Raw genomic sequence first — 13,367 nt, 5'->3', positions numbered from 1 at the left:
TTTCGTGTCGAGCTATTTTCTATCAGGGTTTTAGGACAAGTTCGTCAGGTCATCTTCCTCCAACACCGTTGACGATGATGCTCAGCGGTTGAAGGAGGAGATTGAGAGGGAGCTTATGGAGCGTGTTGTGATGGAGGAGGAATCGGTGAAACTCCGTAGAAGCTCAGGCACCAGAATCTTCACGGGAAACCCTAGCTAGCATCTCGACTACCCCGGTTTCATCCAGGACCCTGAAGACAACAATAATTCACTTGGGCTTCAAGGTATTAGAGGGATCCATTTCAAAGAAGCCATCTACCAGGTTACATAGGAATCTTTTTCATAATTTGGTTAACAATTATGGAGTTGAGAATACTCCCCGATTGCATATACTCTCCAACTGAGACATCTCCCATCCAAGCGAAAGCGATGCATGAAATAAAAAACTATGAGGACCAAAAAACAAGGATATCATGCGTGAGGTGAAGAATAATGCTATACAATTACTGCTTCTTTAAGATCCAATATCTGAAGGAGATCCTTTTTGATTTCCTCAAATAGAATAAGCGAGCTCCTTCACCGCCACCATCAACAAAGAAGGATACTTGAGTACTTGGGTATGGGCACCACCCTTGGCTTGCTCCAAGCTTGGGAGAGCTGCTCCGGTATCGATCGTCACCTTTATCACCATTATTATCTATTAGTTCAATCCTTGGTTATATCCTGGTTTGGAAAAAAAATTATAGTATGAAATAGTTTGCAATGTGTGTTATCGTTACTTCGTGTTTTCGTTGTATCCATTGGTGAGAGTATCTATAATAAAGAATAGTATGAATATTTTTTTGTTTTTCGTTATTGTGTATCTTAGCATTGCAAATCAGTTTCATATGCATATCTCATGGGAATTAGTGGTTTCACATTGGGTGTGGGAAGTAAAATCTATTGGAATTTAACAAGCACAATATTGCTCATTTAAAAAATTCATGAAAGATTAGTACAGGGAAGAGAGATTTCACATGAAAATATACTATCTTGGAGGACGAGGCGATTTGGCGCCCGAGCTCAGCTGAGCCCGATATCATCGCCATCCATTCTGCTATTGAGATCCAGAAAAATCGGTCTGCCAGGATTGCAGTAGTACTTTAGAAATTGGGGCAGGGCGTGGAAATACGAACGGAACAGTGCGTCGTACATACTTCCTCTGTTCCAAAATAGATGACCCAACTTTGTACTAACTTTAGTACAAAATTGAGTCATCTATTTTGGAACGGAGGGAGTAGGACCGAAGTAGGCGGAGGGGTGACGGTTCCGTGCGTGTGGTCTGGTCCGTGGAACAGAACGTTGGCGTTTTTCCTGATCCGTGGACCAGATAAAGAGAACATGACGGTGTGGTAAAAGCTGAGCCGTCTGCGATGCACAGAGGGGAAAAAAATCCTGCGGCGGCGCACGACCTCCACCGGCGGTGACTGGGCTGGAAAAAATGGAGGATGCTGGCATGGAGTTCCTGCTCGATGCCGTTGACAGGTTAGCCGACGCAGATCTGCAAAAGCCTGTTATCGATTTTGGTTCTATGGCGACTGACTGGGCATGGCCGCCGCCGCTGCTATATCTTTCTCAGATTTCCATTGCGGGAGGAGTTCGCCGACAGTCATCAGCACCCAGATCCGGTTCCTCGTGCATTGTTGGCGAACCCCGGAAGTGAAGTTGCCGCCCGAGCAGACTCGAGTACTGGGTCTGGTTGTGCTCAACAGCTCAGTGTCGAAGTCAATGGCAGCGCACGAGACGGGGTGTGGCGACGTCCCGACTCTTCCCCGACAAGGTCCGCTCAGTCAACTGACAGGATCAACGCGCAGGCACTTGGGTGGACTAAAAGGTATGCAAAATGAAATTTGTGTCGCTGTATGGTTTCAGTTCCTGCGTGCGTGTTGCTGTACATTATTGCGCGCACAAACAAATTCATACAGTATTTAGCTTAATTCAGACATTGCTCGTGGAGCCAAAGAAGCAAACGAAAAAATGGTTTGGGGAATCTGAAACATGAGCGTTGAGGTTGCATGCCCTGTTTGCATACCCTGAATTCAGACATTGCCCTGTTTGCATACCCTGATGAGTAACTATGCAGTGAAATATTGTGTACATGGCCAATCTAACATATAAAGCCTCCTAGAGTACCCGCTATTCTAGCGCCATCGCGGACTCGGATGAATCCGGTGCGCACATTCTACCCTGCACTGTACCTGTTTGGTCCTTTTAATCTTGCTGTCAAACATCCTGACGTCCGTTTTTCTGTACCTTGATTGCTTGAGTTAGACCGAATGACGGCTGGGCCACTCTTGTGCGCGGGGCCAGCAATTCAGCTTCTACTGCGGCTGTCGCGCGCGTGCACTAGCGGTGAACGTGGGTGGCAGGGTGCGGGGTGGGATGAATATTTTTTACCGTCCTGGCCTAGACCCGGCTGCGGCTCCTCTGTTTCAGCCATGATGGGCCCAACTGTCGGTCTTTTGGGTGGCCAGTTGTTGGTTGGTTGGTTCCTTCCGTGCAAAGCGATAGGCTAGGGATCGCGTGCCTGCTGACCAGGCGACGCGACTTGGGTGGGTGGATGGTGCGTCGCTGCTTTTTTACCCGCCGTGTCTATACCCAGCTGTGTTGGTGGCCCCTGCTTCGGGGTGGTCCCGTATGGCAGCGTTTTGGGTGTCTAGGAGGTGTGCGCTTGCTTGTGTTGCCTGCCAGGGACCGTGCGACCCGGCGTGGGATGGGTCACGTGGGATGCAATTCTGCTTTTCTACTCGCTCTTCATCTACCTAGCTGTTTCGGTGTCCCTCTGCTCTTTTGGTCCCACATGTAAGTGTAATGGGTGGCTCGTTCTGGGCGAGGGAGAGTCGTAGAGACATTTCTTTCCAGGAAAGATGGTCCTCCTCTCCCCACGTTCTCGGTACCGGGGTGGGTGGGTCATGAGTGCACGTTCCCCGCTTCACTCCCCTCTCCATCCTCTTTGATTCCCCATCCACCGCCGCCTCCTCTCATGCCTCACCGCCGGCCTCCTCTATGCCTCTTCCTCTACCTCTCGGACGACGCCTAGCTACGGCGCTCAATGGCCGCCCGTGCGACATCCTGCATCTGGCGCGGGAGCGTGTGGTGGTGACGAGCCGAGCCGTCTTTGTGGCGGCGTCCGGACGGGGCCGGGCGCAAGGCGGAGCTGCGGCCGGCGACCCGGCACCAGCGCATGCCCGGCGGTGGGACCATCTTCGCCGTGGCCGGTGGGGGGTTGGGCGGCAGCAAGCGGTGCAGCGAGGGGAGGCGCACGGGCGAGAGGGGTGGGGCTCTTGCTAGCCGCTCTCCCGTTCCCGTTGGTTTCTTGCCGCCACGGTGGCGTTTCACAGATCGAGATGGATGGCGCGACGACGACCATGGCGCAGGTCGACTTGGGAGCGCATCCGGCATCCCGGTGGCCATGTAGCGGCTCTGGTCTCCGGGAGGGCTTAATTTTGGCTGTGGCTGATTCCATCCACCTCTCATGGTCTCACTTCTCTTTCTCTTCTTGATGCAGGGTCGTGATGTGATCCACCCTGTGAAGAGGGTAATTTCTGCTTGTGATTTGGGCAAGGATCTGGGTGCTCTTCGTTTGCTCACTGTGTTTGTTCCTAGGTGAGCCTCTTCTTTTTCCCATGCTCTTGACCTGCTCGATAAAATGCTTGTGTGGCTGCAAGCTATTTTCTGCCTTAGGTTAGATTCCTTTTGGTTTCTTGACAAACATGTGCCTGAGTGAAAAAATGGAGGTGAAGAGGAGAGGAGGAATTACTTCATATGTTTAGGCAGCAAGAGATTTCTAAAGTTAGTTTACAACTTGTTAGCCAATTTTGGTTGTCTTGCAAAGTAGAAAAAATCAAGTAAATAATTTGCTTATTCGCTAAGAAAATCGGTGTTCTGTTCACCGCATTCATCTAATCACTTTCTCGTGCATCCAGGTCAGCACCGCTGTTGTCAGCGGGTAGAATGGTCGACTGGCCATGGAGCCCTCTGCGAGCAGGTAACTGAATTTTCTGACCAAGGAGCTTTCTAACCCTGTAAAAAATCATTCTAACAGTTGCTAATCAGTAAATATGTGTAACTGTTTCAGGTGAGCTTAATTTCTAGGGGTATGAGGTGATTCTGGTCACCTCCGGCGCCGTCGGCGTCGGGAGGTAGAGGCTCATGTACCGAAAGCTCATCAACAGCAGGTTGCAAAGAGTTTTTTCTCACAGCAGTTTACTGACAGTCATTGCCTCTGGTTATCGTCACTTCTTGTGTGTTGATAATTCTCCTTGCTTGCAGTTTCGCTGATCTGCAGAACCCACAGTTCGACCTGGATGGGAAGGCCTACGCTGCCGTCGGCCAGAGTGGCCTCATGGCTATTTACAATACACTGCTTAGCCAAGTGGGTTTGCTAATTGTTGTTCTTTCTTTTGTTGTTGTTGTTGTTGTTGTTGAGATATGGTCTTTCTTGCTAATCTCTAATCAAATGCCTGTGAGCTGAAAGGTTCTTGTTTGCTTGTTTCCCTTCCTGTTCAGTTGTTCGTCGTCTGTGTTGTTAGCCAGCAAGTCCGTGTCGTTAGCCAGCAAGGTTAGATGTGCTCTCATTTCCACGCTTGATTGCTTCTTGCAGCATGTTCTTGTTTGCTTATGTTCACCCTGGTGATTTGCTTTCTGTTTGCTGATTGGGCAAACATGTGTGTCCCCTGTTTTCGGCGGTACATGTTCGGGTTAGTGCTTTGGGCGAAATGTGTGCATCAAGTAGTAGTTGTAGCTGCTCATTATGAATATTGTGCCTACAGCCATGGTTGGCACACGTATTAAGTGGCAGTTACTCCGTACACAGAGGGACGGTTTGGTGGGGAGAGGTTTATGAAGGCCTACTGGAATTAATTATTTCATAATACTTACACCTTCTAAATTATATATTAGCAGGGGTGTGCTTATTTGTCCCTCTTCAGATAGTTCTTGGGGAGATGGCATATTAATATCTGTAATTTAGGCTACAAAATGCATTTTATTCGTATGTCTGCTATATTTCAGTTGATTGCCTTTCCTTCAATCAATTGACAAGTTCTTGCTTCTTTTAATGTTATTTCTCTTCAATCAATTTATGAATCCTTAGTTCATTTAGTGTTTTCTCTTTACACAGAAGATCCTACTTTCAGAACTGATGTGCTATTCTCACATGCAATTAACTTGATCTGGTTAGAAAGAACCAATGGTTGGTGCTTGTTAATTGCATTAATAGTAGTTGTTGTGTTATGTGGTGATTATATGTGCCACACATAAAGTATGGTATAAATGTGCTTTTATTGTTCAACAAGCAGGTATTTCTGCCATTTTTTGTTGTCTTTCATCTTGGGATAGCTTACGTATCTGTTGCATATGTTTTAGGCATCTTGGGATAGCTACAAATCTGTTGCATACGCTTTTCAAAATTAGGCGGAGAAACTTTTACCAATTGGTGGCAGGTCCCTTTTTGGTTTGCTACATTATTTTGCTGTTTATTAGGCAACGCACTAATTTCCCTTTGCTTACTAATGCCATGATTCCTTTTATGTTTATGGTAAAAACAGTTGGGTAATTCTTCTGTTGCTTCATGGATTTTCCTGCACGTTGTGTCTGTATTATTGTCACTGAAGATATACCTCAACTGAAGATCTAGCTCGCGACGATTATGTACCTAAGGTTAGTGTTATTATTACATATGGGGAGAGGTTTATGAAAGCCTACTGAAACTGATTATTTGGTTACACTCACCACTTCCTTTGGACAGAAGTTGTTGTCTGAACGTACTGAACATTGTGTTATGCAGTGTTGGTCTATACTTTAATGCACTTGTGTTCACGCATGGCCAGCTTTATGTAGCAGTGTCACGTGTGACCTCAAAAAAGGCTTTGAAAATCCTGATTGAAAATGAAGATGGTACTACTAATTCTCAGACCAGGAACATTGTGTTTCCTGAGATCTTCCAATCCATTGCTTAGAATCCATGCTGGTGGTGTCTTTTACAATATGTACATTATTCTATTTACCCTATTCGCTATGGCCGGCCAGTCTGTTCTAGCTGTTTCATGTGGTTGGCCGATATGTGTGGTGTCAACTGCCATTTACCAGTATACAAGCTCATTTCCGCTCTTCCATATATCTAGGCTCGGATGCAAGGTGCGAGTCAACAATGCCAGTAGTGAGTCGAGAGAAGTGGAGAAGAGGGTCCCTCCAGGCTCCATACATGAATGGTGTATGTCGAATGTCTCGGGTAAACTTTTGCTTTTCCTTCATTTCTTCATCTTCAGTTGAAGAATCATCCCTCTACTGTCATCTTGAAGGGTGGCATGTGGCAATGTCGGGGAAAGCAAGGAAGATGTTGTTGTACATCGTCGAACATATAAACCCTGGTGGCCAAACTAAATGTTTTATATTCCTTTGGGAAAATTTTAAGGAAATCCCCCCAAACAAATTATTCAGGTTAGAAGGAACAACTTTCACATAGAAAGCACATTGTATCAAACTTCAGATAAGTCTTGATGCACCCTTCAGGCTGCATGATTAATGCCTGTAATTTACCTAAGCTATCAACAAATGGTTAGTTGCTGAGTTTACATGCAGTTATGAAAGTTAGAGCACATACATGCTTGATTTTACTTCCTTTAATACAGGGCATTCTATAATTACTAAGAACTGATTTGTTGAAGTGTGCCTCCCTATTTTGTCCAGATAACTACTTCAGGTTAGGCAGGAGAAATAAAAAGGGTAACCATAGATATATGGTCTAGCATCACGAGGTTCAGGTTCCTGCTGTTGATCAACCATTGCTTCAGTCGAGGTGGGTTATGCTTGATTATGTTCTTCTTTGTATTTTTGTTCATGGCCTACACCGGTGTTATCATCTATTCTGTTTCAAAAATTTCAATGGCTTAGTTTCATGTCCCAGTACCACTTGAAGTACAACTAAGTACCTTCTAACAGGACAATAATGTATGTATTTACCTATGGTTATTGTTTCCTATAAGAAACATGATCATCTCACCTTGGTTTCCCCTGTATCTGACTTGGGACAGTTTTGTGTGAGATTTGTTTTGCATTTTCTGTTTGTGTGGATGCTTAAGCTTAAGATTTTGTTATTTGTTAGAGATTAAAGAAGACTGAAATATGGGCTCAAGCGATTGCTATGTCCGACCTGCACAAGAATGCCAAGAAGTCTTTCTCGGAGATGTAAGCCACGGTGCATGTTTCTGCCATGATTTCCTTCGGTTGGATTTCGTGGATTTAGGTGTTGAAAAATTATGGGCTGTGGATGCAGGATTAAGGACATGTACCTGCACTACAACGAGAGATCTGGGCTGCTTCTTTGTGGCTTCCAAACTTGAAATGTTTGTTTGGAAGTTAGTTTAGTTTTTTGTTTTGGATTCACAGCTTCTCACATGTACCATCCTCTTAGACCTTTAGATTTCCAAAGAAACTAAATGAAGATATGGTGGTATGGTCTCAATAGTACAACTTAAATCTTTCTATGCTTTATATTTGCTCTGAAATTTGCTCTTGAAGAATCATGTATCTATGTTAGATCCCGTGAGCTTTATATTTGCTCTGAAATTTGTTCTTGAAGCATCATGTATTTGTGTTAGATCCGGTGAGAAAATGCGTCTTCCAAGCAAAGGATGAGGGAGTGTTGGCCACATTTGGTTTTCGACTTGGGTGTCTAATATTCTCACAATACTTGGCTTCCTCTCGGCCTTTGCGCCATTGGCGCAACGAGTCATCTAGTCAAATGTAAAACCTAAAGAAAGGTATTGCCTGTGGTTTTGCAGATTAAGGCTGGGAAGTGCACCACCGGACCGGACACAATGCCCTTCCCGAATGAGCGCTATGGAGCAGTCGATTCACAAGTACGCAGAGCAGCCAACAAAAAGTGTGATAAGGCATGCAAGTAAAATATACACTAGGGCGATGTTTGAAGAATTCGGACGCTTGTTAATTGAAGCGACAGCATACGATGTCACAGAGAAGGAGAAGATGAGGAAGTATGTCACGGTTCACAACAATGCAGCGAAAAGAGAGAAATGGAGCAGGGTTGAGTATGAGGTGAACATAAGTGAAGACAAACAGAGTATACATGTGAATGTGGTCAGTTCGAGCACACTGGAATGTTGTGCAGCCATGTTTTGAGGGTAATTTTCTGCTGACTTCTTTTGTTTCATTTGGAATTGAAATATTTGCCCTTGTATAAGAAATTTATAAAATTTGTTTGATGAGTCAGGTCATGGAGATACTACATGTGGAGGGGATCCCTTCTAAGCATATATTGAAGCGGTGGACCAAAGACGCGAGGGACATACTTCCAAAAGATGTGGTTCAGTACCAGAGAGATAATTCAGTTAACATGTCGTTGACATGTAGGCACTCGACCCTTTACTTGAGAGCAATGGAGGTAGTGCGGCTGGGTGACTCTAGTGCAGAAGCATTCGATCACATATTAGACGGGTTTGAAGCTCTTTTGGTGAGTGGAGCACCTTTCGGAAAGCGAAGGGATGGTATGGGTTTTGTGGACCGCATGGGTGAATTAGCTCCCGGTACTTTGCCTGGCAATGGAGAGATTCCATATGTTGGCGGCGAGTGTGTTGACAAATGCATCAGTGCTGGAAACTCTGGGAGTGTCAATGCTCTCCTTGGCTTCATAGCTCCAGAAAAGAAAAGGGGGGTCAGTAGACCAACGAATAGCAGGGAGAACGCACCATACGAGTGTCTGAGTAAGCGCACAAGATTCTGCAGCATATGACGGCGTGAGGGGCACAAACGGACAACTTGCCCTGAGAGAGGAGATGCACCGAAGAAGTCACAGAAGCTTGGAAGGTGTAAGAATTGTGGTATGGAAGGCCGCAGCCATACCACGCGCACAAGCCGATTGGGCATTGCAGAAAACTGAAATCTGGAATTTAAATGTTGTAATCTAAGGTATTTGTATTCTGAGGATTTTCTAGTGTTTTTCTGTGAGCATTTGCTCCACACTTGTTCCTCAATTTCGTGTGGCACTCTATGTTGGTGCGAAAACCATGTTTCATGAATATTTGTACTATGATGATTGTTTAATCGATGAACTGGATGTATCTGATTTTCCGAGATGGATGCTTCAGACTTTTAACTGAATCTTGTTTCTGCTGGAGTCATTCAGATAGGATGAGGATTTCGGCTGGTGCTTGTATGCATTTTGATGTGTTTGTGGCCAGATGGCATACATGATGTTGGCTTGGGCACTCATCAAATTCAAAATTCGATTTGTTCTGCAAAAGCTGTGTCCCCTTTGGTGCCTACCAGCACTTGTGTGCTTTTTCAAACATTTTTGAAGCTATAGTGGTAGTACCAATGGCGCCATCCTGTGTTGACACCGCATGAGTGGCACAACAAGGAGGTCTGAAGGTAGTCGCTCTGTCGGGGATCAGCAAGTTCAGGTTACAATTCTCTGCTGTTTGTACCTATCTTTGGCTACGTAATAATGATGCAGAGAAATCGTAATCCTCCCATTGCTGCAGCAATCCCGCTCTTCATCCATTGGGACAGTGTCAAGCGCTTGGAGTGCAGCAAATCTGCCAGCAGATAGAGGTGAAGGAGTGGACGAGGTATAGGTGCATCTTCATTTAGCATTTTTTTTTGGTGGTGGGTTGAATGCATTAGCAGGGATAGGTGAATCCAACTAGCAATGAGCAGGGCCGGTGTGCTGAAGCAGGAGGTGAGATGGGCAAGACTCCGGTGAGGAAGGGTTCGGGGAACACGACCCGACGACAAGCGCTGAGATCGTCCATGGCGGAGGCGGCTCTCTATCGGCTCAGGATGGCTCGGATAAGACGACGAGCCGTCGGACAACTACATGTTCCGCCTCTCCGCCGTAACGCGTCGGCGCAATGATTGCTCTTCAGCGGCTGAGTGGGAAAAGTAAAATACGCCAATAGAATACACTGGATGGCTCGGATCCTTATGTGAGTGATTGGTGTAGATTTCAGGATCATCTGAGCTCGAGCTCAGAAACGAATTTTCGCTATCTTGGACATCTTTTATGATTGTGAACCCTCATTGAATATTTTCACACTTGATCAAATAGTTAATACTGGACAAGGAAGACAACGTAATGAGTTATGTTCATGTATATTTGCATAGAAGTTAGATTGTCATGGATCCTCTAACATTTGGTGTTTGTTTATAATATTTTATAGCCAAATACTTCCGCACTAAGTAGAGATACTACTTTTTCATCCAAAAACCACAAACCCACTTTCTTCCATGAGAGTACACTATAACTTCCTATGGATTGAATAAGATCCTTCATGTAAGTTGTCACCGGTGCATGCATTAAAAATTGCCCTAAATATGTATGATCTTTTATTGGAAGGGAAATAAGCTTCGTACGAACTTGTGGTGGTGGGGTAATAAAAGCGATAGACTGCTCAATAAATGCCACTATGGCAATGGGCAATATTAAAGTGATGTTCCTTTTCATTAAAGACTCTCAAAACTCGGACATCTAACTTGGAAACGCTAGACAATCTCTCCTGCCTGTCTTTTACTTTTTTGTTAACTTTGTTTTTATGTTCAGTCAATTTCTTCTTATTCCAACCTCAAATATGTTGTGAACGTAGTAGTAAAAAATTCCCCAACAATCAACCAGGAAAAATATGAAGATGCAGGGTTTGGATCAACGATCATTACCGACTCTGGAGTGTAGCGAAAGTAGACGAGTCGGTATAAATCGTACTTGGAGTCCCTCGAATCGTTGATGACGATCCCGCAAACCGCCCTCGAACATCCCTGAAACGGAAGACCGAAATCGTGGCCTCTCTACATGGTTGCAAGAGTCCAATCTTCACGATCCGGCAGCGCTTCGCCGTCCAGAGCTGGAGAACTAGAGGGAGGATATTAGAACCACATTGAGCTTCTACTTATGAGGATCAGAGGAACTAGGTTTAGCTGTAAATAGTCAACTAGGACCAAGTACAACTAGAACTAGATGAACTAGAGGAGGCTCCAAAACTTGTGTACTCAAAAGTCACAAAACCCTCTAGTATATGTAGGTTGGAGGGGGGAGAGAGGGGCACCACAAGGAGGGAAATGATTCCCCTCCTTGGCCGGCCAAGGGGAGGGGAGTCCTGATGAAAATATGCCCTGGAAACAATAATAAAATGGTTATTACTATATTTCCTTAATCATGATAAAGGTTTATTATTCATGCTAGAATTGTATTGACCGGAAACTTAAATACATGTGTGAATACATAAACAAATACAGTGTCCCTAGTGAGCCTCTACTAGACTAGCTCGTTCATCAAAGATGGTTAAGGTTTCCTAACCATAGACATGAATTATCACTTGATGACGGGATCACATCATTAGGAGAATGATGTGGTGGACAAGACCCAGCCGTTAGCTTAGCATATGATCGTTCAGTTTATTGCTACTGCTTTCTTAATGCCAAATACATCTTTCTTCGACCATGAGATCATGAAACTCCCGGATACAGGAGGAATACCTTGTGTGCTATCAAACATCACAACGTAACTGGGTGATCATAAAGATGCTCTACAGGTATCTCCGAAGGTGTCTGTTGAGTTGGCATGAATCGAGATTGGGATTTTTGACATTTGTCACTCTGAATGACAGAGAGGTATCTCTGGGCCCTCTCGGTAATACACATCACAAGAATCTTGCAAGCAAAGTGACTAAGGAGTTAGTTGCAAGATGATGTATTACAGAACGAGTAAAGAGACTTGCCGATAACGAGATTGAACTAGGTATAGAGATATCGACGATCGAATCTCGGGCAAGTAACATACCGATAAACAAAGGGAATTACGTATGTTGTCATAAAGGTTCAACCGATAAAATATCTTCGTGGAATATGTAGGAATCAATATGGGCATCCAGGTCCCGCTATTGGTTATTGACCGGAAAGGTGTCTCGGTCATGACTACATAATTCGCGAACCCGCAGGGTCGCACGCTTAACGTTCGTTGACGCTAGAGTAGTATTGGGATATTTGATGAGTGATAACCAAATGTTGTTCGGAGTCCCAGATGAGATCCCGGACGTCACTATGAGTCTCAGAATGATCAAGAGGTAAACATTTATATATGGGAAGTCATATTTTGGGTTCCGGAAAAAGCTGCAGTTTCTTCAGTATTGTACCGGGAAGCTTCCAGAAGGTTCCGGAGGACTCCGGAGGGGGTCCAGAAGTCCACAGGTGGGTCCACCATGATCCAAGGGATAGCATGGGCTGCGGGGAGGTGCCCTGGACTTATTGTGCTAGCCGCACCGAGTCCTCAAAAGCCCATGTGGCTAGGGAAGGCAAACAAGGAAGGAGTCCTAATAGGAATAGGATTGAAATTGGAGTCCAAGTCCTCTCCCCATTAGCTGTGCCTAGGGCTTGGAGGGGCTGTTTCCCACGCCCCTCCACCTATATATAGAGGGGAGGGGGCGCCCCAAGCCCTTGGCGCCCCTCTCTCTCCCGTTACTCCGTAGTTCCATAGCCTCGTCCCGGCGACGCTTAGCGAAGTGGTGTCGGTGCTCCACCACCACGCTGTCGTGTTGGTTGTGATCCCATCTACTTCTCCTCTCCCGCTTGCTGGATCAGGAAGGAGGATACGTCATCGAGCCGCACATGTGCTAAACTCGGAGGTGTCGTCCGTTCGACACTAGATCGGTTGGATCGTGATCGGATCGCGAAGAGTACGACTACATCAATCGCGTGATAAACGCTTCCGCTTAGTGATCTACAAGGGTATGTAGATGCTCTCCCCCTCTCGTAGCTATGCATCTCCATGGATAGATCTTGCGTGTGCGTAATTTGTTTTGTTTTCCATGCAACATTCCCCATCAAGTCCCCATCCAATTCGGCCTCCCCTCCCTTCCCAAGTGGGAAAAGGGAGCACCACCTCCACTTGGGCCCATGTATCTTTCCACCACTTGGCCTTTTAAGACCCGTTGATATTAAATTAAATATGAGAGCCTCCTAAATATTATTAGAGCCTTTTATTATAATTTAACATCTCCGGAAACATTTTCCACCTATATATTATTTCTCGGTAATACCCGGTATTTCCCGATAAACTCTGAAACCCTTCCGGTGACCCCGAAACACTTTCGGTTCCTCTTGAAACTATTTCGAATATTAATGAAACAATTCCACAAATAAATCCTCGATACTCTCGTCCTACTAACACTCAACGGGCATGATTACCTTAAGCTTGTGACCCCGTAGGTTCGGTAAATCATTGACATGAAAGAAACCCCTTAGTTCAATGATCGATAACGGAACCGTGGACGTCCATATCGATACCTATGATTACACGAATGCCATTCAATGCAAGTGAAACTTTAGTTATCATGTGA

At 45.3% G+C, this 13,367-nt stretch overlaps 1 long non-coding RNA gene across 10 annotated transcripts; it reads left to right on the top strand.

Annotated features, from left to right (window-relative positions):
• The first annotated feature begins 1,312 nt into the window (after positions 1 to 1,312).
• Positions 1,313 to 9,111, top strand: LOC123069362 (uncharacterized). 10 transcript variants are annotated; one of them, XR_006432485.1, is made up of 14 exons: positions 1,387 to 1,503; positions 1,598 to 1,852; positions 3,527 to 3,624; positions 3,945 to 4,006; positions 4,097 to 4,196; positions 4,291 to 4,393; positions 4,528 to 4,579; positions 5,568 to 5,679; positions 6,144 to 6,250; positions 6,709 to 6,817; positions 7,124 to 7,206; positions 7,295 to 7,689; positions 7,803 to 8,162; positions 8,252 to 9,111. It is a non-coding gene; the product is annotated as an uncharacterized lncRNA (long non-coding RNA). The 10 variants fall into 10 exon arrangements; XR_006432482.1 differs by adding an exon at positions 5,386 to 5,462 and having other exon boundaries at positions 7,295 to 8,162; XR_006432478.1 differs by having other exon boundaries at positions 1,313 to 1,503; positions 7,295 to 8,162.
• Positions 9,112 to 13,367: the final 4,256 nt, after the last annotated feature.

The sequence above is a fragment of the Triticum aestivum genome, chromosome 3B (genome assembly GCF_018294505.1).
Source record: "Triticum aestivum cultivar Chinese Spring chromosome 3B, IWGSC CS RefSeq v2.1, whole genome shotgun sequence".
NCBI classification, from domain to species: domain Eukaryota; kingdom Viridiplantae; phylum Streptophyta; class Magnoliopsida; order Poales; family Poaceae; genus Triticum; species Triticum aestivum.
This window is presented reverse-complemented; position numbering and strand designations above follow the sequence as displayed.